The 25,803-nt window shown below is 40.2% G+C and overlaps 1 long non-coding RNA gene across 5 annotated transcripts in view; it reads left to right on the top strand.

Annotated features, from left to right (window-relative positions):
* The window catches only part of LOC110260189 (uncharacterized), a 335,979-nt gene that overhangs the window by 196,750 nt on the left and 113,426 nt on the right, over nucleotides 1-25,803 (top strand). For 3 of the 5 annotated variants that reach the window (XR_014839663.1, XR_014839657.1, XR_014839648.1), the window contains one exon: nucleotides 19,564-22,094. The exons of the other annotated variants lie outside the window; for them this stretch is intronic. This is a non-coding gene — a long non-coding RNA (uncharacterized LOC110260189). Of the gene's footprint in view, nucleotides 1-19,563; nucleotides 22,095-25,803 lie in introns of those variants that run through there. 5 annotated transcript variants of the gene reach the window in all.

A 25,803-nucleotide genomic window follows, 5' to 3' on the forward strand; every position in this document is an offset into this window, starting at 1 on the left:
GGTGGGGGGATGGGGGCGGGTGACTATTGCTGTTTTTAAGTGTGATATTAATAAAAAGCATTTTACCAATCTAAGCTGGAGTTTCCAAAAGGCAGCTGGAAACTTAAAGAAGGGGCTTTCAAAGTGAAACGGAAGACTCTCTGAGCCCAGAGGATGTTGTTCAGAACAAATTTACTCCCTTACAGAGAGTTTCATTCTGGGGGTAATCTCGCCTTAAGCTCTGATGTCATATTTAGCATACGGGGTTCTTTTTTGGTTATTTGTGGGGGGGGGGGGCCGGTTGTTTGTTTTTGCTTTTTAGGGCTGCATGTGCAGCATATGAAGTTCCCAGGCTGGGGGTTGAATTGCAGCTGCAGCTGCTGGCCTACACCACAGACACAGCAATGTGGGATCCAAGCCGCGTCTGTAACCTACACCACAGCTCAAGGCTACTCTGGATCCTTAACCCATTGAGCAAAGCTAGCCCGCATCCTCATGGATACTAATCAGGCCACGACAGGAACTTCCTAGTGTACAGTTTGACATTTCCTCCTTCATATTTTGTGATTCCCCTTAATTTTGCACTCCTGTTCAGTGACATTTACATGTCCATACACCTTTGTGTGGTGAGGTTCTGGAGGAAGGAAGAGATGGGCCAGCAAATGGAAGTGAGACCTTTCTTCTCCTGCCCTTGAGGAGGAAGCAGAATTTCGCAGAGTCCTGGATAAGTAGCATCAGCCAGGTGGCCCATGGTGGCACAGGAAGGAGCCTTCAGCTCAAGGAGAAATGGACAACTGGATGCTTTGTAAGCAGGTGTGAGAGAGAGGAAGCTGATGCCAGGGTGGATGGAAAAAAACCACCACTGGAATCACAAGTTAAATGTGTGAATAGCTCTTTAATGTATTAAATTACAAGCCCCTTTCATTAAATTATAAATTCTATCTGGGTAGTGACTATTTCCAGGGTCACATTCAATAAATATTTGTTGAGCAGGTGAATAGATACATTTATTACACTACCAACTTAATAGTTTCTTATTTACTTGTTCATTTAATCATTTTAAAAAAAACCCCACAAAATCATGGAGTTCCCTGGTGGCCTAGTGTTAAGGATTTGGCATTGTCACTGCTGTGGCTCTGGTTACAGCTGTAGTGAAGGTTCAGTCCCTGGCCTGGGATGTTTTGCATGCCACTGGGCAGCCAGAAATAAAAATTAAAAAATAACAAAGAAACAAACAAAAAACCCCACAAAAGCACATTGACTTTCATCTCTGGGTTGAACACTAGAGAGACACTAAGAATAGTGTAGAGCAAACAAATAAATGAAATTGCCCCACTAGGATGTGCTTCTCTGCTAGGAGTCCCCAGACTCATAGAGCTTGCCCATAGATTTCAGCCCGGCAAAAATTACTTGTCTTTATCCTGCTGGAAACCAGCCCCTGCATATGTGGCTCCTATTTACTGGATTTGTCGATGACTTCCCTGTTTCTCCCAGTTGGAATTATCTCACTCCTTCATTTTTCTTTTTTTCCTTTTCTAGGGCTGCTCCCATGGCATATGGAGGTTCCCAGACTAGGGGTCCAATCGGAGCTGTAGCCACCGGCCTACGCCAGAGCCACAGCAACTCGGGATCCGAGCTGCGTCTGCAACCTACACCACAGCTCACGGCAACGCCAGATCGTCAACCCACTGAGCAAGGGCAGGGACCGAACCCGCAACCTCTTGGTTCCTAGTCGGGTTCTTTAACCACTGCACCAGGACGGGAACTCCTCCTTTATCTTTCTAAAGGTCAATTAGGATTCTCAGGAACTTGAGCTCCTTTCTCTCACAAACTCCTGAGGCATGGACACCTGTGCCAGGTGGGTTGGATTAAAGTGCATTTCTATTTCGTTCTGAACGAAATACCAGCATTTTTAGCAACATGGTTGGACCTAGAAACTATCATGCTAAGTGAAGTCAGGCATGCAATGAGACACCAACATCAAATGCTTTCACTGACATGTGGAATCTGAAAAAAGGACAGACTGAACTTCTTTGCAGAACAGATAGATGCTGACTCACAGACATTGAAAAACTTACGATCTCCGGAGGAGACAGTTTGGGGGGGTGGGGGGAGATTCTTGGGTTATAGGATGGAAATCCTGTGAAATTGGATTGTTATGATCATTATATAACTACAGATGTGATAAATTCATTTGAGTAATAAAAAAATAAATAAAAAAATAAAGTGCATTTCTAAAATTTGGACCCATCTCCATTCCTGTGAAGGTGGTGAGGAGATGAGCTTACTAGATCTGACTGTGAGATAATAAACACAACACTATTTTCTAAATGGTGGGAAATGAGAAAGTTGATTATCTCTAAGTCTTGGGCAAAGACATATAGGGTGTGGATTTTGAAACCAGAAAGAAATCTGAAAAGAACCTGCAGGTTTCCTCATTTTATAAATAAAAAGAGAAGACAGAGTGGGACTTAACTTCTATTTTTAGCTCTGCTACTCCTTATTTGGTTGTCCTCTGACAATTCCACCCTAACATCTTGGTTTTATCAGTATATGCCTTATCTACCACATATCTTAAAGAGATTATAGATATGGAAGAACTCAAAGAGATTTAAAGCGCCACGTTTATGTAATGCCTCTGAAAATTTAGGTGGGGCATGATTCTATTTTTCAGTACCTGCGAAGGGGTTTCAGATAAAGCTAATCAAGCCTATTTCTTTAAATAAGATAATATATGTAAAGCTCTTAGTGTAGTCTCAGGCCTATTGTGGCTGCTCAATAAATATTTGCTATTCCTTTCTTTCCCATCCTGAAAAATATAGTCGGTTCAGAGCACTACCAATTATACTCAAAAATAAACCTATCTTGGTTTATACTGAAAAGTCAGTATGTGCATGGAATATCTTTATTTTGACTGCCACAACATGTTCAAAAGCAATATTTTCATGCTGAAGGAATAAAATGCATGCATTAGAATTGGAATTAGGAGTTCCTGTTGTGGCTCAGCAAGTTAAGAACCGACATATTGTCCTTGAAGATGCAAGTTCAATCCCTGGCCTTGCTCAGTGGGTCAGTGGATTAGGTATGCTGCAATGTAGGTCACAAATGTGGCTTGAATCCTTCATGGCTGTGGCACAGGCCAGCAGCTGCAGGTCCAATTCAACCCCTAGCCTAGGGAACTTCTATATGCCCCAGGTGCTGCCATAAAAAGAATTGGAATTAATTCCAGAGAGCAAATTCCTTTTATTTCATCCCTCAGTAAGTTCTTATATTTCTTTGTCTGTATTATTTACCTAAAGTATCTTGGGTGAAATCTTTGTTCTGAAGGATCAGATTTAAAATGATATTCTATGACTCCAATGGTTTGGGTATAATAGGGTATGTATTTCTGTAAGTGTTCCTACAAGTCCAGAATTTCGGGGGAGTATGGATAATCACAATACTCCTAGCTTTTCTGTACCATTTAAATAACTGGGAACACAAAGGTGAGGTAATCTTTGCCAAGTAATTGGAGCTTCAAAGAATAAGTTCCTTATTTATTTATTTATTTTAAATCTCACTTTTGGAAGAGGTTTGCATCAATTTTTTAATCTAAGTACACAAGCTGGTGAGTAGGAATATTTGTTCTTTAAGTGGAGACATGCAAAGACCATGTGAATGTGTAGTTTTAAAGGTGATTCTAGGAGTTCCCGCCATGGTGCAGTGGGTTAAGAATCCTACTGCAGCAGCTCGGGTTGCTGCAGTGGTGCGGGTTTCGTCCCTCATGCAGTGGGTTAAAAAATTCAGCATTGCCTCAGCTGTGGTGAAGGTTGCAGCTGAGGCTTGGATTGGGAATGTCCATATGCTGTGGGTGCAGCCAAAAAATAAAAAAAGAGAAAAAAAGTGATTCTAAGGGAAACTTATAAAAATCTCAGACCACTATTAGCCATTTTATAAACTTCTCCAATTTGTGCTTTTCCTCTTCTTGCGTCAGGGCTGATGTTTCTTTGGGGCTGCACTATTACTCAAGCTTCTAATTTGGCATTTGACTTCGATTGCATTTTAATTAAAATAGATCAGAACTGAGTTGAGATGCCCTCTGAGAGAGTGAATGCCATCCTTGGATGTTTAGTCAACTCCTGGATGGCTGTATGGTTTGGAAGCTGAAGAGAACTTCCTTTGGGATATGGTGACTAGAATCATTGCCAATTCCTGGGATGTTGTTCTATAGATCCAAATTAACATTGTCACATTTATTTTTCACTCTTATTGTCTACCTGTTCCAATTTTATGAGATATTTGGCATTTTACTTAATTTTACGCTGCCGGTTCTTTTTCTATTTATACAACTGCATACTTCTTTTTATTATTCAATGAATTTATTACATTTATAGTTGTACAATGAGCATCATAATCCAATTTTATACGACTTCACAACCCCAGCACATCCCCCAACCCCTGAACTGTCTCCTTTGGAAACCATAAGTTTTTCAAAGTCTGTCAGTCGGTATCTGTTCTGCTAAGTTCACTGTGTCCTTTTTTCAGACTCCACATGTCAGTGATAGCATTTGAGGATAGTGTCTCAATTGTCTGACTGACTTCATGTAGCATAATAATTTCTAGGTCCATCCATGTTGCTAAAAATGCCAGTATTTCATTCCTTTTAATGGCTGAGTAATATTCCATTGTGTATGTATATATATATACATATATATGTGTGTGTGTATATATATATATATACCACATCTTTTTTTTTTTTTTTTTTTTTTTTTTTTTTTGCCTTTTCTAGGGCTGCTCCCATGGCATATGGAGGTTACCAGGCCAGGGGTCTAATCGGAGCTGTAGCCACTGGCCTATGCCGGAGCCACAGCAACAAGGGATCCAAGCCGTGTCTGCAACCTACACCACAGCTCACAGCAATGCCGGATACTTAACCCACTGAGCAAGGGCAGGGATCGAACCTGCAACCTCATGGTTCCTAGTTGGATTCGTTAACCCCTGTGCCACGATGGGAACTCCTGTACCATGTCTTCTTGATCCACTCCTCCATTGATGGACATTTAGGTTGTTTACGTGTCTTGGCTATTGAAAAGAGTGCTGCAATGAACACTGGAATACATGTGTCTTTTCAAGTCATGGTTTTCTCTGGATAGATGCCCAAGAGTGGGATTGCTGGGTCAAATGGTAATTCTATTTTCAGTTTTCTGAGGAATCTCCATACTGTTTTCCACAGTGGTTGCACAAATTTACATTCCCACCAACAGTGCAATAAGGTTCCTTTTTCTCCACACCCTCTCTAGCACTTACTGTTTGTAGGCTTTTTGATGATGGCCATTCTGGCTGGTGTAAGCTGGTACCTCATAGAAGTTCTGATTTGCATTTCTCCAATAATGAGTGATACTGAACATCTTTTCATGGGTTTTTTGGCTATCCATATGTCTTCTTCGGAGACTTGTCTGTTTAGATCTTCTGTCCATTTTTCGATGGGGTTGTTTGTTTTTTTGGTATTGAGTGGTAGGAGGTGTTTATAAATTTTGGAGATGAACCCCTTTTCAGTCGGTTCCTTTGCAAATGTCTTCTCCCATTCTGTGGGTTGTCTTTTCATTTTGTTTAGGGTTTCCTTTGCTGTGCTGAAACCTTTAAGTTTAATTAAGTCCCATTTGTTTATTTTTGTTTTTATTGTCATTACTCTAAGAGGTGGATCTGAGAAGATGTTGCTGTTGTTTATGTTGGAGAGTGTTTGGTCTATGTTTTCCTCTAAGAGTTTTGTAGTATCTGGTCTTATATCTGGGTCTTTCATCCATTTTGAGTTTATTTTTGTGTATGGTGTTAGGGAGTGTTCTAATTTCATTCTTTTACATGTGGCTGTCCAGCTTTTAGGCTGTCTTTTCTCCATTGTATATTCTTGCCTCCTTTATCATAGATGAGTTGACTGTAGGAGCGTGGGTTTAATTCTGGGCTTTCTATCCTGTTCCACTGATCTATATGTCTATCTTTGTGCCAGTACCACATGGTTTTGATGACTGTTGCTTTGTGGTATAGTCTGAAGTCAGGGAGCCTGATTCCTTCAGCTCCATTTTTCTTTTTCAGGATATCTTTGGCTATGTGGGGTCTTTTTTTCTTCCAAATAAACTTTAAACTATGTTTGTTTGAGTTCTGTGACAAATGTCCTTGGTAATTTGATAGGGATTGCCTTGAATCTGTAGACTGCCTTGGGTGGAATAGTCATTTTGATAATATTGACTCTTCCAATCCAAGAGCATGGTGTGTCTTTCCATCTATTTGTGTCATCTTTGATTTCTTTCATCAGTGTCTTATAGTTTTCAGAGTACAGGTCTTTTGTCTCTTTTGGTAGATTTACTCCTAGGTATTTTATTCTTTTGGATGCAATGGTAAATAGGATTGCTTCCCTAATTTCTCTTTCTGATCTTTCATTGTTAGTATAGAGAAATGCAGTTGATTTCTGTGTATTAATTTTGTATCCTGTGACTTTGCCAAATTCATGGATGAGCTCTAACAGTTTTCTGGTAGAGTCGTTAGGATTCTCTAGGTATAGTATCATGTCATCTGCAAATAGTGATAATTTTCCTCTTCCTTTCCAATTTGGATTCCTTTTATTTCTTTATCTTCTCTGATTGCTGCGGCTAGGACTTCCAAAACTATGTTGAATGGTAGTGGGGAGAGCAGACATGCTTGTCTTGTTCCTGATCTCATTGGGAATTTTTTCAGCTTTTCCCCATTGTGAATTATGTTAGCTCTGGGTTTGTCATATATGGCCTTTATTATGTTGAGGAAGCTTCCCTCTACTCCCACTTTCTGAAGGGTTTTTATCAGAAATGGGTGTTGGATTTTGTCAAAGGCTTTTTCTGCATCTATTGAGGGGATCATATGGTTTTTATTCTTCAGTTTGTTAATGTGGTATATCACATTGACGGATTTGTGGATATTAAAGAACCTTGTATCCCTGGGATAAATCCCACCTGGTCATGATGTACAGCCCTTTTAATGTATTGTTGGATACAGTTTGCTAGTATTCTGTTGAGGATTTTTGCATCTATGTTCATCAGTGAAATTGACCTGTACTTTTCTTTTTTTTTTTGTGGTATCTTTGTCTGGTTTTGGTATAAGGGTGATGGTGGCTTCATAGAATGAGTTTGGGAGTGTCCCATCCTCTGTGATTTTTGGGAATAGTTTCAGAAGGATAGGTGTTAGCTCTTCTCTAAATGTTTAATAGAATTCACCTGTGAAGCCATCTGGTCCTGGACTTTTGTTTGTTGGAAGTTTTTTAATCACAGCTGCATACTCAAATTTATAATTTTTTTCAATTTAATGTAATTTTTATTTTATACTAAAGTATAGCTGATTTGCAATGTTGTATCATTTTCAGGTGTATAGCAAAGTGATTCAGTTATATGCATACTTGATTTTAAAACCACTTGAGAATTGTTGGTTATGCCTTAGGCAGTTGTCACAAAGAGTGCCTCCCAAGACTATTCTCCAGTGGAAGAGCTCCCAAGGGGAAGATGAGCAAGTCCAGAATAATGGAACTAGGACTCTAGAAAGTTGGTGTAGGGAGCTGGATGCAGGAAGGCAGAAAGGGAACAGAGAGATGATTTAGATTCCTATTCAGACGCCAAAAACTAAGATAGTGAGATTTGTAGAGATTATCGAGGTTTTTCTCAAGGTAAGTAGAGGAAGCACATCTCAGCTGGTGACCAGCAGAGTTGTATTTATTCAGTGCAGCCTTGTTCATAACAAAAAAAATGTATTGGGGTCCTAACTGCCTAATAGGGTTGTTCTATCACTGCAATGTCTTCTCCCTGCTGCTATTTCAGTGAAGTTCTCTGTTTTTCTTGGGTTGGTTCAGTTCCTGTATATGGCCCTGCTTTTATTCTCCCAGAGCTCTCCAAGGATACAGGTCTTATGAAATTGTGTCCCTGGGTAATTGAGCAGATACTCAACCACTTGCTTTTCTGTCTCAGAGTGGGAGAATCAGCAGCAGTGGCCAGTTGCTGGATTTCTTTTTCTACCATTTTGGAAAGATGTGGGGGCAGTAAGGAGCTGTGAATCAAGTCTTTAGGTAAATGAGAGAAGGATTAACTGAGAAACTTGGTGGTGATGGATGTTAACTAGACTTCTTGTGGTGATGATTTTGCAATACATTCAAAGAGCAAATCATCATGTCACACGCCCAAAACTAATATTCTGTTATATGTCGGATAGATCTAAATTTAAAAAAAGAAAATGGGATCCTAAACTACTAAACATTAAGATCTTAGAACCAGCTGTCTTAGAGATTATCTTACTCACTGATTCTTCACCTTGACTATACATTAGAACCATTTTGTTTGCTTTAAAAAACAATACCTATAGTGCGCTGTCACCCCAAAAGATTAATTCCTTTGTCCTTGATTTGGCTTCATGGAATCATCTGTTTTTTTCTGACAAAAAAAAAAAAAAAAAAAAAAAAAGGCCTGCAGGTTCTGTTAATGCAGCAGTTTCCAGAGTAAGTGGTGGCAGAGTGGGGACAACACTGCTAGCCTCGGGGTAGGATGATCCCACTAGAAAACACTTTTTTTAAAGTCCTATTTTTCTCTTCTATCTCATTTTTCTAGTTCCAAGTAGAAATGTTGATCCTCCATTTTTGTCACCCCATTTTGTCACCTCTGCAGTCACCAAACACCAGCAGCATCTTTGAAGAATTCCTCTTGCAAATAACTTAGAAACTCCAGACAGTTTTGCTTATTTAAAGGGCCCCTGGAGTTCCCTGGTGGCTCAGCAAATTAAGGATCCAGACTCAGGTCACTACTGTGGCTTAGGTTTGATCCCTGGTCTGGCCTGGGAACTTCCTCATGCTATGGGTGCGGCCATGAAAATAAATAAAATAAAAGATAAAGGGTCTCTGACCAGGGACATTTTGGATAAAACAAGTTCCCCATGTTAACGGACATGCATCTTGAAAACAAACTGAACATTTGAGGGGTTCAGAAGGGTAAGAAACCTGATCAGAATGGGTTAAAGGCAAGGAGGGCCTTCCTGTCTTTGCCTCTCCCTGAATTTTGACCAGTACTCTTCAGTCTGGTTAAGTGGGTCACCCAAGCGGCTCCCAGGTGGCCCAGTCAACCTAGGGAGGAGACATTGGGGCCCTGCTGACTGAGGGCAGCGTTTTCCATTACAGAAGTGAAATGTGGCCCCAGGGCTGGAAAGGGGGCATTGTCATTGGGACATTGCTGACTTTTACAACCCCTAGCAAAAACTCAAAAGCTTTCAGTCTTCCCTCACCCCCTTCCCACCGCATTTTGTTTCAAAAAGCAACAAATTCTGGCTGGTTATCACTTAGGCTCCACCCCATTCTTCTAAGTCAGCTTTTGTGCAGGAAAATAGAGAACTATTTTCATTGCCTTATCAGTGTCCCAGGAAAGGGGAAAGGAGCGTCTGGCCTGCTATCTGCGCCTTGCCTGGGGACAATGAATCGCTGAAAGCCGGCTCCAAGGGCGAGGGGCTGCCACTTCAGACCATAGTAGAGTGTCTGCAAGGACCAGGGAAGGAGGTGGTGGAGGAGGGGCTCTGCTTAGCCTGCTGAAAACATAATAGCTCCTGGGGTGGGCTGCTGCAAACAGGAAGGGTGTGGGCAGGATCTGAGTGCAGCTGCCATTCTGCTCCTGCCGCCCATTCCCACAGCCTTTGATCAGCAGGCAAGTGGCATTTTGTGCCCTGAGATAAATGCCTGGTCAGAGGGTGTGGGTGGCTATGGAAGGGGATAAGGGTTCATGATGAAGGTGGCTTACAGCCTGCCTTAAGGATGTGTATTTCAAATCTGGGATCAGGGAGGTACTTTAGGTGCAAGGGCACAGAAAGGTTTGCCATGGATACATTCATTCATTCATCAAACATTTTTTTTTTTACACCCAGTAAGTTCAAGGCTCTATGCTAGACATTGTAGGGGATGCAATGGTGAATAATAGACACGCTGTTTCTAGTCTAATATGGAAAATCTTAAGCATGCGAAGGCTATTTGGGATGTCAGAAATTGGAGGGTTGGGTAGCAAGAGATGAGGTACTCTTTTTTTTTTTTTTTTTTTTTTTAAGGGCCTCACCTGTGGCATATGGAAGTTTCTAGGCTAGGGATTAAATCAGAGCTGCAGCTGCTGGCCTACACCACAGCCAGAGCAATGCTGGATCCGAGTTGCGTCTGTGACCTACACCACAGCTCACAGCAATGCCAGATGCTTAACCCACCAAGCAGGACCAGAGGTCCCCTTGGCCCCAACCTCATGGATACTGGTTGGGTTGTTACACTGCGCCACAACAGGAACTCTGGGATGGGGTACCCTTTCAGCCTATATACATTCTTCCCCACCATAGACTCAGACATTCCCCACCCCCATTCTCACCCCTTCCCACCTTGGGATGTGTGCCCTTCAGTTGCGAATCACTGTGAACTAGGAACGCTCTGGGCATGTGAACTGGATGGAAGCTGATTAGTAAAAACAATGGAAACTGCTGCTGGGTCTAATAGAGAAGTTAAAGTTTATACAAAAGCAAATAAACCATAAGAACCCAAACAAACAACTCAAACCTCCAAATACACAGTAAAGAGTGTTCTTGCGAGGAGATCTTAAGCAGTGAGAAGGAAGAGGAGAGGTCCCTTCCAGCCAGGGTGGTGGTGGTGATTGTAATGGTGGGCTTGGGAAGAAGAGCTTCATGGAAGGGCGACTCCTGGAGAAGCCATGAAGGATGAGGAGGTGGGGATGGACAAGGGGTGCCAGGAAGAATGGGAAGAAAGAACACTTGGGGTGGGGGGGGAGGGGCAAACGAAATATCATAAATAGAGCATCACGGCTAGGGGGAGCACACTAGTAGAAAATAGCTCCCTTTGGCTTAGAATGTATAGCTTTACCCCAGGAGAGAGAAGGCTGGCAAGTAAGAGTGGAGCCATTCTCTGGAGTGTTTCAGAGGCAGACTAAGAACTGTGAACCTGGGATCAGGCCACAGTGAGTGGGAGTTTTATCCTCTTATCCATCATGTACCAACCCTAGACGTTCCCACGGCCTGAAGGAAGTCCCCCAGACCCTGCGGTATAATGCCTTGCCTCTGGGCCACACACAAAATCTGAGGGCCACACACCATAAAAAGTTCAATAAATGACCTAAGCCTTTTCAGAAATCCTAGACAGAGGCCTCTTACCATTCAGTGATTCCAAAAAAACAAATCTCTCAGAGGTGTCCTATTTTAACTCATAGTTTATAATTAAAGCATAATGTATAATGCATAACTGGATTAAAATTTTTAATTTCAAAATTTACAATTGAATAATGTCCTGGCATGGTTCCAGCCGAGAAATACAAAATCCTACCCCCCAAGGAGTTGACATTCTAACTAGAGATAAGCAGCCAACAAACAGATGTAGCAAGTCAGGGTTATGAGGAAGAAGAACAGCAGGTAAGACATTAGAGATGGTGTTGGTGGGTTAGTTTATGTAGGGTGGTCAGGGAGGCCTCTCTGGTAACAGAGTGATATTTGGGCAGCAACATGACTGAAGTGAGGGAAAAGCATTCCAGGCAAAGGATCTTGATTCATTCTATTGCCGCTGTAAGCAAGAGGGACCTTGCCAAATTCCCTTAGATACACGCATCACCCCTCCAGACGTGAGGAGACAGGTGAGGCAAAGGCCATGTCATGTACTTGACCTGGAAATGATCACACTGCCTTTGGGAACTTTGCCCCGTGGTGACCAAGCCTATGTTGCTTAGTGTATAGTGGTTTGGTAGGATTTCAGATCCACTTGTTTGCGAGAAAAATGAAGTTGTTTTTAAGAGGAAAGTGGTTTTCAGAGTGAAGTTATTCTTTTGATACTAAAGTGAGATTGTGTGTCAGGATGTCATCATGCACCTCTGTGGCTGCTGATAAGAACTCCATAGTCAGCTGCTGAAGCTTATCAATAAGGACATAGAAAGAAGTAACTGTGGCCCTGGGACCAGTTTACAAATACCCAGAGTTTGTGAGGACTCTTGGAGAATGTTCAGTCTGGGAATGGGCACCCTTTGCTGATCTAAATACCTCTTGGAAGACCTTGGGACATCAGCTCCTGCCTTGTTAAAGGCTATTCTTTGACTGGCCGTGGCGAAAGCCAAACCCTGACTGTAGGAAGGTCATCCTGCCAGTCCAGTACCCTCGTTCCCTAGCAACGTGTTCTAGCAAAAGGGGCTTTTGTTTTCCTCAACTTATCTAAAGGTACACCTCAAATTCAATTTGGGCTTGATTCTTTCATCTCTCCCTGCCTGAAATGGTAGTGCCATTAATCGCTCATTGGTGTGGTGTCTGTTATTTCACCAGGTTATTAAGAGACTTTACCCTGTATGCTATTGGCTAGTGAAATGTTGATAATTCCCACAGTGAACCTGTGTTAAATAGAAAAATTGGCTAAGATACCTCAGTTTCTGAGAATAATTTTGTGTTCCTCTAAACAAAACACTCAGAACCTTCTTAGGATGGAGGCAAACACGCTTTACCCAAAATACCTTCATAGGCCCTGATGTGGGTGGGTAGTCTTGGATTAGGAAAACGTGGTTTAGAATCCTTCCGTGACACTGAAGGTGGATTTGGAAGGAGACTATGAAATTTTAAAAGGGTGTTGAATGTTGGGGGTGGGAAAGGCCCTTCCTATAAGTCAGCTCCTCATGAATCCAAAAAAGGTTTCTCCTTTGAGGTATAAAGGCTGATGACATCTCTCTTGCCTGCTTGAGAGCCAGCCACCCATCAGTAAAGGATTCATGAATGTCAGAGTTTTCTTTGGCAAGTGAAATTGCCAAAGAAATTTGAAACACTGCAAAGTTTGGTATATTTCTCCCTGCCCTACAATTGCCTGTTGCTTTCCCAAACCTATGTAAATATAGTTAGAAGAGTCCAAAAAAGCATGTGTGATAAAGGAAGAGTGGTATATGATGTGCTCCTGAAAATGAGAAAGTTGAACCATGGGTGTACTCATTTCCTGAGGGCTAAACTAATCCTTATTTTTTAAGAAAAATTTAGACCTAATTCAAGAGCCATTGTCAATATCAATTAAGGTTGAGAGTGATTCCTCTTACAGCTAGTATCAGCCTTTTAAAAATATTTTTATCTCAGTTTCATAAAATAAGAGAAAATTGTAATTTTAAAGGAATATCAGAACTTTATTCTTTCCATTCTTTCCTTCTCTTCTTTTTGTTTTGTTTTGTTTTTTGTTTCTTGTAATGACACTGCTTTAAATGTGCTCATACTGGGAAGACCTCTTTTTAAGGTGTAATGCATCTTTCTTCAGCTACTTCTTAGGTCTGAGAAATTGGGTAGGTAACAACTTCCTTGAGCGTCTACTATGGCTCAATAATGGGTAGCAGTTTCTTCCTTCCAGTGGTACTGGGAGGCTTAAATGAGACACTCTGTGAGGCACCATTATCATTAATAGCACAGAGTGCCTTACCTGATGCCTGTGGATCCCCCCTCCCTTATCTATGAACAGGCCTAAGCTCAGGTGCTGTGACTATAGAGCCATACTCTGTTCTCAGCCCCACCTGACATATGAACACACAATAGTAACTATTTCAGAAATAGTTGTGAAATCATTTGAAATTCTACTTTCTTAAATCAGCATTAATTCATTCAACATGAAGGTTGGCTAGTCCCTGCTAAGTTCTGGAAATGTCAATGAAGTACAGTCCCTATGTTAAAGCAGTTCTGAGTTTAGAAGAAACCTTAGCATGTAACAGACAAGGATTGCTCCAAGGATTCTTGGAGTCAATCAGGCAAGAAGGATGGAGGACGGAAAATGCTTTGAGGGTGGGGATCATTTTTAATAAGGACACTAGAGGATTCAGATGAAGGTTCTGAAAGGAACATACTTGAAAACAACACTGCTCTCAAATACATTCATTCCAGGGGTCTTAATTTTTATAACATGGCTCTCTTATAACGAACTAAAAATGAAATAAAATAAAATAAAATAAAATAAAATAAAATAAAATAAAATAAAAAAGTCAGCTGACTTTATCACCCTGCATCTGTCTTATTACGTGTTCCTATATTTTTGTGTGTGTGATCTCCAAGCCTATTTACCAAGAAATACATTTTCCAATCATTACATTAAGCAAACAAACAAGCAACACCCCCAAGCACCCAGATCATTAAATTTACTTAGATTCCTCAGAAACATAAACTTCTGTGACTATGTCCCCTAAGCTGCCAGGATTGTGCCGCAGTCTCTGAGTGCTACCAACATGTGCAAGTTCACTGATTTGATATGAGAGGATACACGCCTGATCTCAGTTGCTTGTCGGTGCCTAGTGTTCATTCATTTGAATAAAAGAGCATTAAGTGTGTACCATGGGCATCCTTTTGTTTGAATTTTGCTATTGTAATGATTTGGGTTTCAAATTGTGTTTATATAGCACCATGACAAACAAATTTAAAAGTGAAAAAAATTTAGCAGACTGGCTGATGATGCTACCTACCTTCTTGTCACACCAACGATTTCTAACTTTAACAGAACGAGTAAGTCTTTTGGTTGCTTGCAGGTACAGATTTGTATTAAGTATTCCATCTGGCGCACGTTATTTTTGTTACAGCTTATCTTCATAAAGATCGATTTTGTAAGTCGTGTGGGTGCACTTGCATGAGGCTTGGTACTTACTTTTACAAAAACTTTAAACTCCACATACGGATTGAGGTGCCCAGCTTCACCATATCCTGGTTTATTTACAGTAAAATGGCCTTTTAGGCTGGAGGTGGGATTGCTGATGTAGCAGTGTTGACGTTCACTGTTTTGATTTGTCACAGTGTCTGGAGGAGGGGTAAGTAATATACTCCTGCAAGGTGGAGCTGATTGCTGGCTTCTTTTAAGAGATTTTTTTTTTTTCCATTGAAATGGCCTGTGAGATGCAGATGGCTAAGTGATTCCGTTATGCATGGCGTCTCACACATCTTAACCAATTAGAAAGGGCTGTAGAGAATTACATGGAATTAATCCCATCCAGAAGGCCTAGGGACAGCCTCAACTACTCAAACTCTAGTTACTTGGTTTACAATGTCACAAGAGCCCTTGATGGGATTAAAGCTGTGTATCTCCAGGCAGTTTGTCTATTATTTCTTGTGAACAGTGTCTCTGTGTGTATGTGTGTGTGTGTGTGTGTGTGTGTGTGTGTACAACTGTGTCAGCATTCGTCAGGGGTTAACCTTAAGCTCTCACATTCATTTTATTCAATCTGCTAAGCAAAGAGGTCCTTTGAAAATGGTCATTTCTTTTACATTTATAAAGACCATGCCATTGAGTTGACTTCTCTTGGCTTTTTCGAGTGTTTGTTTTGAAGTTTCATTTTATACAGGAAATAGACATAATCACCAATAAATTTAACTTTAATAACTTAGACCCTGGGAGCCTTTCCTGGTTGGCAAAAAAGTTCCCTGCGTGCTGCAAATCCTCCTTATGGGATATCCTATTTCTTATCTAGAGTTGAAAGTCAGGATTAATCCACATGATTAAGAAAATCTTTCTAAAAGATACCCTGCATCCTCTTTAATATTAAACTCTGCTTGGAAGTTGCTTTCTTTTCTTACTACAATCATAGTCTCAATGATTAAAAATAAAAGTAGATCATAGGAATCTTGGTTTTCTATAGGTATTTTTTAAACTCAAAGACAGTGGGATCCTACCCATTAATTATACCACAAAAATGGCATTAGAATATAATTTTGAATCAACTGATTATTAACAATAAATATTCATTTGGCAATGTACCCCATAGATCAGAGAAGTTAGGGAGTAGATAAAGGAAAAACTTTGGATTCTTTCCATTATATTATCCATTTGAAAAATTTGTGCATCCTATATACTGCATATATGTGTTTGAGTGGACACACACTCATATATACACACAGAGTGTATCTGCTTTATACATTCTGAAAGCCAGAAACCCTTCTGTAGATGATATTACTAAAAGTTTCTCGTCTTTCCCTTTTGCTTTCTAAGGCGCGGAGCAGCATGGCTCCTTCCCAGACAGTCAGACGTGCTATAAAAAGTAACATCAGCCATGGGAATTATAAAGGCAGAAGGGATATGCCATAAACAGGGATAAACATCTTCCTTTATGCAAAGCCGCCAGATCCCTTTAAGCAGGGAACTGCTCCTTGTCCTCACGGTGGCCCCCTCTTTCCTGTCCAGGGACCAATGAAGCGGGGCTTTCCCTCCTCAGTGACCCATCGTGAGAGGCTTAGATAAGGCACAAATTTGCCCTCAATAGACTTCAAACCCCCATCTCCGGGACAAAGTGGGAAAGCTATACTTTTGTTACCACTCTATCGAGGAGGTAAAAAAAACCAAAGAAAACATCCACTAGACAAAGCCCACTTTGTGTGCTGAGAAACCCTGATCCTTGCCTATTGTCTCCCTCCTGCTTATGCAACAGAGATGATTTTTCAGAGGTTTAGCAAAGTTATCAGCAGGCGGTTTTAATACTCTGTGTTTATTTGCTTAGCACATTCTCTATTTTCTAGGGAAAGCAAACCTTCAAGCAACTTTCTTTAAACAAAATTTACAGGGGGAAAATTATAACGTTCACTTCCGCATAGGGAAGTCCTCTCTTTGTGAAATGCTCTGATGTGATAAGAAATAAACTTTATGTCAAGCCTTAAGAAACTTATTCTATACACGAGGTGTAGATAAAATATTATATATCTGTATTTTTATTATATAGTGTATATTACTGTATAATATACATCATGATTTTAATTCTTTTGTATGTGAACAAGGGCATGTTCTAGACATGATGGTTTTTTTCTGACTAACCCTCAAGTCCAAATATGTTTTAAATTATGTGTAATGCATTCAGGTTGTGGGGGATGTAGGGGATGGCATGAGAGGTGGAGAGTGCCAGAGACAGAGAGATGGAGGAAGAAAAGCATGGGGCTTGGGGGCTTCATGGTCCATGTTCTGTATCTTAATTCCACACCCTACTCATTAATAGACCCTAATAAGTATTATTTTGATTTTTGAGCTATAATAATGGGATAAGAATATCTCCCTTATGGATTTACAGTTACACTTATAAAAACTTCCATTGTAAAGTCATCATAAAAAATAAGCTTTAAAGGTGGTTATGTACCAAAAGGTAGATAACTTTGGAATGACTTCGCTTTCTATTCCACGTCCCCTTGAGAGGCAGAGGGAGTTTTGAGACGCCTTTGCTACATTAAGCCACTGAATTGTCAAACTAGCATCCATTATCCAGTCAACAAATATGTACTGCCAGTTCTATGCCAGGCATTGTGCCAGGTACCAGAGAGATTTTGAAGTATGCTTCAAGGAGCCGCAAACGTTTGTTTTGAATTTTATTCTATGCACATATTTTAATGATTTGAAAAAGAATAGAAATGGCCTGTATTTCAATATGCTATACACTAAATTTTAACTCTCGACATCACTGCTGCCTTAACTTGTGTCCTCAGGTTAACTCATTTTTGTGTCGATTCAAAATACAGCTTCTCCCTCCCCTCTCACAGTTTCCCCTTTTGTAGCCCTAAATTTGATTTCAAAATCTGTTTCTTTTTTATAAATAAGTTCCTTTGTATCATTTTTTATTAGATCCCACATATAATAAGATGTATACACTAGTATATATGAAATAGATAACTAACAAGGACCTACTGTTAGCACAGGGAAGTCTACTCAATGTTCTGCAATAACCTATATGGGAAAAAAGAATGGATATATGTATATGCAAAGCTCTTTCACTTTGCTATAAACCTGAAGCTAATGCAACATTGTAAATCAACTATACCCCAATAAAAAAAGGGAGGTTGGTCCCCAAACATTATGTAGCATACTTCATCTAATTACAATGGTTTGACGGTAAATTAGGCTTTCAGTAAAGGATTCTCATGCAAAAAGATTCATGAAGTTGATGAAACACTAGATTCTTTTTATGGAATAAAAGAATAATTACATCTCTAATTTTAGAGCAGTTGCTCTTCAGGTTCAGCTGAATATTCATGTTTGTATAATAGTATCTGTGTATCATAATCCCATTATAAACTCATTTCTGGTCATTAATGATATAGTGTATAATAAAGCATGTATAATTGCTCATTTTAAAAAACAAAACAAAAAACAAAATACAGCTTCTCCTGACTTCTCTGAAAATAGTTTTCCTTTTCCTAAATGTGCCATTGATCAGGAATTACGAGCTTAAATATTCCTTTAAAATGTCAGGCTTGCTCAAGAGTACTCATGTAAAACTGTAAAAGTAATTGACAGTGTTATATGAATGTTGGGCTGAATTAAATTATAAGTCAGGCCTGGCTATCTGCTCAGAACGTGCTGTTTCCAGGATAACTGCACAATTGTGCAAAAATAAGACTATTTTGTTCGATACAATTTGAGACTCTCTCTCTATTTTTTTTTTCTTTTTATGGCTGCATCCACAGCATATGGATGTTCCCAGACTAGGGGTCGAAAGGGAGCTGCAGCTGCTGGCCTACACCACAGCCCCGGCAACACCAGATCCGACCAGCTTGCAGCCATGCCGGATGGATCCTTAACCCACTGAGTGAGGCCAGGGATAGAACCTGCATCTTCATGGATATTGTTGGGTTCTTAACCTTACTGAGCCACAATGCAAACACCTACTGTAAATATTGGATGCTTCTCTTCTGACTTTTATATTTATGAGAAGGAATGAAGAGTTATTTCATATTGTTGATGATTCAGTTTTTAAAATGAAATGCTCTTCATTTTTCTTGAGGAATATGTTAATGTGGCAAGAGAAGCCATGCACAAGTTTCATCATTTGTAAAGACATGTAGGGTTGGATTAGGAATTGCAAGTGAAACCAATACAGCAAAGAAGAAGTCGCTGGGGCCAAGTTCAAATTATTTTCTAAACCAAAATACTGGTTGTGCCCTATAATTTATTTCATGGTAACTCAATATTATAAATTAATTATATAAAAGAAGTACACTAATAAAATAATGTTTTGTCTGCTTATATCCTGGGGCATAAAGTGCTATTCAGTAAGCATATAAACCGTGGCTCCATGTATGACTTTCTCTAAAAGGAGGGTTGTGTGGAAGAGAGCAGCTAACCTGTTACAGAAGCTCTAAGACAGGGCTGTTTTCCTTTCTTCTGGATAAAATGGAAACTTAAACTCCAAACATGTAGGTTGTATAGTAACAGCAGCATGGGCGTTTTACAACACAACTAGATGTCATATAGAATTGTGAGTGAGATCATCTTGATACAATCATGTTTTCCTCATTTTATGCATGAGGGTCCTTTTGTAAAAGCATTATCAAATTGTCCCCCCCCCCCCCCCCGCCGCCTTCCTTCAAGCTCAATACCCTGTGTGTATCTGGATAAGGGTCTTGTGGACGCTTCTGGTTCTGTGGGGCTTATTTCTCCTTTAACCCACACACCGGTTTATCCCTGATTCTTTAAAGATCACAAGTAAAATCATTTAGATGTTTAAAAACAAAAGTACTGCTTTGTCAGTGTCCCTGTGGGAATGTTTGCCCTTGCTGTGGTCAACATTTAGAGTTGAGTACATCATCACTGTTCTAAATACCGCTTCCTGTTCCCAGATCTTAAAAACTGCAAGGAAGGAAAGAAGAAATAGGGAACCACCTGTCGGCGTCTGAAGCTCATGCTTCCCTTAGATGATGAAGATCGGTTGGAAGCCATGAATTGTCTCAAAAGTGTTTGTGCATTTGGGGGTGGGGTGGGGGAGACGTGTTAGAAGACCCTTTATTAATGCAGTGCCCTGTGTGAGTAGCGGTGTTCGTTCATTACTCCATGTATAGTCTTGAGAGTTTAAATGTTGGCCTTTATATTGGTGATGATTTACAGTTACTTTTTGATCTGTGGCTCCTGTACTAGGCAATTAAATAGATGCAAATTTCCATTTATAAGCTAGAATATATTTTATTTTACCTTCTTCTCTAGAACATTGGTGCAACAAAATTGCTTTCATCACCTGGTTGCCTTTTCCCTTTGATCCTCCTGGTCCAGAGAGGTTACATACCACTCCTGAAATCTGTTTGCAAATTAGCATTAGCATCTTTTTATTTCTCAGTCTCTCCCTTCCTCTCTTGCCCCTTCTTCTTGTGGACTTGCCCTATATTTTGTTTGTTTTTCTGAAAGGAACATTATTTTCTCTTTCTATGATTATTCTCTTCTGTACTCTTCTGCCATTGTTCAGAGGTATTTATGGAATTCTCTTGCATAGAACCCAAATGACCTGACCTAAATTCTGCCATTTTTTCATTTGGGAACTGCTCTCCCCACCCCAAGGCCAGGTTAAGATGATCAGTACGTTTAAGGCTCTCAGGATTGGAAGAGTCCCTGGGATCACCACCCAACTAGACTGAACAGGAACCGTGACTAGGCAGTGGAAAGATTCTTGATCATCCGATCTCTCTCATCCCCTACACGAGACGCTTTAAACAAAAGACACTCAGAGCTAATCATCTGAAAATCCTGCCAATGTAAAAACAGGCAAAACTTCAAAAACGTGTTAAAACAGGTGGGAAGGGATATATCCTTATGCTTAGTGGGGTATACATTTAAAATCATTGTTTTCCTTTTTACAATAAATGTGTGGGGGCAAGAGTAGCCTAGAGGTTAGCTTTGGTCTGAGTCTTTGAGATATAAGCTTGATTGGGACTTATTCTGTGTCCTCTAGCAAGTCACTCCTTGCATCTATTTCCCTAAACCATGAAGTGGAAATAATGCCTCCATCCCGAGGGTCCTGGGGTTTACTGTTAGTGAAGTGCTTTGGAATCCACTGCTGAAAGGCACTCAGCAAGTTCAAAGCACCAGTATTAAGAAAGGTTTATCATATTTATAAACCAGTAAATCCTTCCCATGGGTGTAAAATGATTCTTGATTCTTCCTAGTTTGATCCCTTACACAGACCAAAAAAAAAAAGTCTTGAGATTCTTCCATACCATCAGCTTAACAGTATACTCCAGCTGTGTACAGGCACACAGCTCTTCCCATCCTTTTCTGATGTGTGGCATGCGCTGAGCCCAAGACAAAAGAACACACTATTCGCAAGTGTGACTCATGTGAAAATTGAAACTTCATGCTCCATTTTATTAAGGGCCTTGCTTTCTTTCTGTGGGTTAGAATAATTGGGAATAAAGATAAACACTGTGAAATAAACATGAACGCTGAGTCCAATAAAGTAAATTGGAATCAATCATTCACTGGTGAACCTAATGGACAAATGAGGAAACTACAATAGTTGAAAGCTGGTGATGAACCCGATCCATTGTTTCAGTGGGCATTTTGTGTAAATACATCATTTTAATTAATAGAAACAAGCCCAGTTACAGAACACATGGTGATTGTAGTAACCGTGTTTTAGGTCGGAGGAGAGGGAGCCCAGAAGAGAAGAGTGCACCTGGCCGGCAGCATGGATGAAGGACAGCAGAATGGGTGGAGGAGGTCCCACAGAAGTGATGGTATCACAGGTTAGAGGGGAAAAGAAAGAAAGGCGACCTGCAGTGTGGGCCAAGTTTGTGGCTGGCAACATGCTGAGCACCTAACGTGCACTATCTCATCTCATCCAAATAATGACTTTACAAGATAGATATTATGATGGCTTCCATTTTGTTGAAGCTGAGAGCTAAGTTCTTTTTTTAGGGTAATGGAACTACTAAATGATAGAACAAGAATTCCTACCTGGTTTCATACAACTCTCAGTCTAACTCCTTATCCCGTACCCTGGTACCATTTGAAGAAAAAAAACTCTGTTGATCCTCAAAACCATGGTTAGTTTTCTTATTATGACTTGGTAACAAGCACACTAAAATAATACTATTAGTTTTCATCTTGGCCTAATGTGTCTTTTATTCTGTGAGGCCATATTCCCTTTTCCTAAATCGTATATGGATTGAAAATCTGTTTTTTTTGTGTGTGGGTTTTTTTGAATAATTAGATTGAACTCTATGTTAAATATGATGTTGGTAGTGGAAATGTACACATTTAGAGTGTAATGTTCGGTGTGTCCCTTGTGCCCTAATGATTAGGGTGGAGAGATGAAATTTGAGGATTTTAGAGAAATTCTTGCATAAAATATATGAAAATAAAACCCTGTTTTGTTTCAGAATTTTTTGTGTGTGTGTGTCTTTTTGTCTTTTTGCCATCTCTAGGCCTACTCCCTCGGCATATGGAGGTTCCCAGGCTAGGGGTCTAATCGGAGTTGTAGCCACAGGCCTACGCCACAGCCACAACAACGTGGGATCCGAGCAGTGTCTGCAACCTACACCACAGCTCATGGCAATGCTGGGTCCTTAACCCACTGAGCAAGGCCTGGGATCAACCCCGCAAACTCATGGTTCCTAGTTGGATTCGTTAACCACTGAGTCACAATGGGAACTCCTGTTTCAGAAAATTTTTTCTGAGTTGTATACTAGGAATGGAAAACTGTAGTTCTGGGAATCTGGATTGCTCTGAAGAAAGCAGTTTTTGCCCCCCAAGTATTTGTACCCCTCAATGTCTGCATCCAGAAAGTCTCTAGAAAGGAGCTTTACCTTGTGAAACTAGTCCCTAACTGCTTCCACACTTACTAGTGTCTCAGCATTCACTTCATTAATCCACCCTCTCCTCTGCCTTCTAGTTACCTCTTTCTCTACTTCTCAGATCTCTGGTTTTAGCTTCCTGCCTAAAGTTTATCTCTTCCCCTATAGCCTGGGGCTATGAATTTCCTTTGGTTCTGTACTAGATCCCTATAATTTGATATGCTTCTGGGTTCTCTCCCTTTCATCCACAAACTAAAGGATGGACAAGGGAAGGAATCAACAAGGTTTCTTCCTCGGTGACCAGAAGAACAGTGAGATGTATCTTCATCATGGCCTGGGCAGGAACAAGGATCTAGTAACTGAGAGTTCCTATGAGAAATAAATTTCTGTTTTCTATAAGACCCCAATCTATAGCATGCTAGTACAGCAGCCAGAAGGGACTAAGACATCTATACAGTGGAATATTACTCAAGGATTAAAACAAACAAACCCCGAACTATTGATACATCAACAACTTGATGGATTTCCAGGGAATTACGCTGCATAATAAAAGCCTACTCAGGTAGCACCCCAGAAGTCATCAGGATCTTTGACAGCTGCCCCTCCACCACAGCTCACCCCTACCCCCATACCTGTAGGGAGAACATGCAGGCCCCACCTGCCCCTCAGAGTGGTTCCACAGCAGGGTGGGAGCTGCAGAGGCTGGGGATAGTGATCAGCTGTGAGAGACTTGCCCTCAAGGCAGAGTGGAGAGACATCTGCTGCAGATGTCTTGCCATGGCCTTGCCTGTGTCCCAGCCAGAGCTGAACAAACACACTAGCCCCACACACTCCATGCCATAGTGCAGCACTGGATCTGGGCTGCTCATCGCCAAGGAAAAGACTCAACCATGGGATCCATAGGTGACCTAGTCCTGAGGTGGAGCCTGGGTGGGGTAGTGGCAGCCATTGTTGGCACTTACTCAACCCCCCAAGGTGACAGCTATCAGCACACCCTGAAGAAAGACAGGACTTGCATTCATGTCAAATCCAACCCTCCCACCAAAGACACTGGCCACACACAGAGTATAGAGGGATGCTCCCACATGAGATCACCCCATCTAGACCTCATAAGTAACTGTTTGACTTAAATTCATAGAAGCAGAGAAAGTTAAGCAAAATAAAAAGGCAGAGTAACTAGTCTCAACTTAAAGAGCAAAACTCTGAAAAAAATAACTACACAGAAATAAATGATTTACCAGATAAAATAATTCAAAACATTGGTGATAAAAATATTAACTAAATTGGGGAAAAGAATTGATGTAAACAGAGAACATTTTAATAAGAAACTAGAAAATATAAAAAAGATCATATCAGAAATGAATAAATCAATAGCTGAAAATTAAAAACACACTTGAAGGAATTAATAGCAAACAAAGTGATACAAAAGAATGCATAAGTGATTTGGAAGATGGAATAATGGAAATCACCCAGTCAGAGCAGCAAAAAAAAACCCAAATTTTAAAAATGAAAACAATTTAAGAGATCTCAAGGATAACATTAAGCATACTAATATTTGTATTATAGGGGTCTCAGAATAAGAAGAGAGAGAAGGAGATTGAAAATGTTTTTGAGGAGTTCCCATTGTGACTCAGGGGTAATGAACCTGACTTGTATCCATGAGGATGTGGGTTTGATCCTTAGCCTCATTTGGGGGGGGTAAAGTATCAGGCATTGCTGTGGGCTCTGGTGTAGATTGCAGATGTGGCTTGGAACCCACATTGCTATAGCTGTGGTGTAGGCTGGCAGCTGCAGCTCTAATTTGACCCATAGCCTGGGCACTTCCATATGCCACATGTGCAGCTCTGAAAAGCAAAAAAAAAAAAAAAAAAAAAAAAAAAAAAAAAAGGAGAAGGCAAAGAAGAAGGAAGGAAGGAAATAAGGAAATTATGGCTAAAAACTTCCCAAATCTGATAAAGAAATAGATTTCCAGATACGGGTAGCCCTGAAGTTCCCAAACAAGAGGAACTCACACAAAGAAATATCATAATTAAAATGGCAAAAGATAAAGAGAGAATTCTAAAGGCAATAAAAGAAAAACAAAGAGTCATATACAAAGGAATCCCCATAAGACTATCAACTGATTTCTCTGTAGAAATTTTGCAGGCCAGAAAGGAGTGACATGATATATTCAAAGTACTGAAAGGGAGAAACCTAAAATCTAAGATAATCTATCCAGCAAGCTTATCATTTAGAATAGGGGAGATAAAGAACAGACAAATGAAAACTAAATGAATTCATCAGTACTAAACCTATCCTAGAAGAAATACTGAAGAGTCTTTCTCGAAGTGAAAAAGAAGTAAGAAGCTATAGGCAAAAGAAAATCCCACTAGGAAAGGCAAATATATGGAAGTTCCTGCTGTGGTGCAGTGGGTTAAGGATCCAGTATTGTCTCTGTGGTGGCATGGGTTCAATCCCTGGCCTGGTGCAGTGGGTTAAGGATCAGGCATTTGCTGCAACTGTAGAATAAGTTGGCAGCTGTGGCTTGGATTCAATCTCTGGCCTGGAAACTTCCATAAGCTACGAGTGTGGCCAAAAAAAAAAAAAAAAAGAAAATGTGTGTGTGTGTGTGTGTGTGTGAATAATATACATAGAATAAGGACTGAGGATCATCTGCTTAAATAAGCCATATACTCTGAAAAATATAAAACATTGATGATGGAAATCAAAGATGATTCAAAGAAATGGAAAGCTATCTATGCTCTCAGATTGGAAGAATTAAAATTGTTAAAATGCTCACACTACTCAAAGCAATCTACAGATTTAATACAATCCCTATCAAAATACAAAGTGCATTTTTCACAGAATTAGAATCTAAAATTTCTGTGGAACCACAGAAAACCCCAAACTGCTAAAGTGATCTTGAGAAAAAAGAACAAAGCTGGAGGTATCATGCTCCCAGGCTTTAGACTATACTACAAAGCTGCATTAATCAAAGTAGCATGGTACTGGCACAAAAACAGACACATGGATTCATGGAGGAGAGTAGAACCTAGAAATAAACCCAAGCACACATGGTCTATTAACGGACAACAAAGAAGGCAAGAATATACAATGAAAAAAAACATAGTCTCTTCAACAAGTGGTGCTTGGAAAACTGGACAGCTACATGTAAATAATGAGATTAGAATTACTCATACCACATACAAAAAATAAACTCAAAGTGGATTAAAGATTTAAAGACCTGAAATCATAAAAGTCTTAGGAGAGAACATAGGCAGTACATGCTGACATAACTCATAGCAATATATATATATA

Source organism: Sus scrofa, chromosome 1, assembly GCF_054392235.1.
Source record: "Sus scrofa isolate SSC_HxYL_T2T_F1_AM1 chromosome 1, Sscrofa_HxYL_maternal_Yorkshire_Landrace_v2.0, whole genome shotgun sequence".
Classification (NCBI taxonomy): Eukaryota; Metazoa; Chordata; class Mammalia; order Artiodactyla; family Suidae; genus Sus; species Sus scrofa.